The 1239-nt window shown below is 37.1% G+C and overlaps 1 non-coding gene across 1 annotated transcript; it reads left to right on the top strand.

Moving 5' to 3' along the window:
- Positions 1–757: 757 nt before the first annotated feature.
- On the top strand, positions 758–864 carry LOC127205429 (U6 spliceosomal RNA). The gene has a single exon (XR_007832640.1). It is a non-coding gene; the product is annotated as a U6 spliceosomal RNA (small nuclear RNA).
- Positions 865–1239: the final 375 nt, after the last annotated feature.

Genomic DNA, 1239 nt, shown 5'->3' with positions numbered 1-1239 from the left:
AGCAGACACAGAACAAAGAAGGCAGACCCAAGCATCTGGGCATTTAATACTTCATGTAACTTTCCCTCAGGAGTCAAGAAGTCCTAGGTACATGAGGAAGTTGGAATCAGATGTCAGAAGATGCACTGGCCTTTATTTCTGTGCTGGTGGGACTTGATAGATTTTTCAAGCATGGAGCTTCTGGAGGCCAGCCACATCTTGTTTAGGACTAAAGTGTTAGTAGAAATGGCGGAAGGAGTCTCCCTCTACTACGGGTCTGCAGAGCACAATGGCGCCTCTGGCTCTCGCTTACTGGATATGGGTCTATTTCACATTTCTCAGCACTTCTTTAGGCATGGGATATAAATTGGGAAAAGATGAGAACAAAACTGACATTAATTACTTTAAGAAACATACTCGAAGGAGCCAGGATTGAGTCTACCACATTCTCTTTTTAGTGTTGCTGTGGTCATGGCAACACATAGGGAGCCCTCATCAGATGTGGTCCCTGACTGGGCAAAGCATGGGTCACTGAGCTGCTAACACTTTCCTTGTCAGGTTTGGGGTCCCTCATTCAGAATAGGCTCCAGAATATATAAACCAACACATATCCAGTGTGTGAGTAAATAAAACTATAAAAATAAGGAAAGGATAATTTAAAGAATAAATGCAGAAGGTCCCATTGACACATGGGTGAGAATGACTGAAAGGTAGAAGAGTTGAGTTCTTTGAAATAAAATAGATTTCCTGCTGCTCCAGGTATTAACAGTTAACTCATGTGCTCGCTTCGGCAGCACATATACTAAAATTGGAATGATACAGAGAAGATTAGCATGGTCCTTGCACAAGGATGACACACAAATTCATGAAGCATTCCGTATTTTCTAAAAGATGTTTTTAGGTCTAGATAGATGTTTTAAGTTGATAGAGATGAGATATGATAGATATTGATTTACATTCAGAATTTTAGACTCACCAAGATAGGAAATACATTTTCTTCAAGGCTTCCAAATACAAATAGCCAACACACTATGAATCTAACATTAATATAGTTCCTGATTGTTTCATGATTCTTCTTGCTGTATGTAGTTCATTTTATATATGTGTAATGATATAAATATATATGTAAAATATTTTTTAAAAATCCCACTTACAAATTCAAACACTTTAAGAAAAGTTAACTTATGTATTTTCTTTTATGTCTAGTTTGTTGTTGTTGTTTTGTTTGTTTTTTGCTGTTGTTTTTATCTGTTGCTATTT

This window comes from Acomys russatus, chromosome 21 (assembly GCF_903995435.1).
Source record: "Acomys russatus chromosome 21, mAcoRus1.1, whole genome shotgun sequence".
Classification (NCBI taxonomy): Eukaryota; Metazoa; Chordata; class Mammalia; order Rodentia; family Muridae; genus Acomys; species Acomys russatus.
The sequence above is the reverse complement of the archived record's forward strand: the minus strand, read 5'-3'. Positions and strand labels throughout refer to the sequence as shown.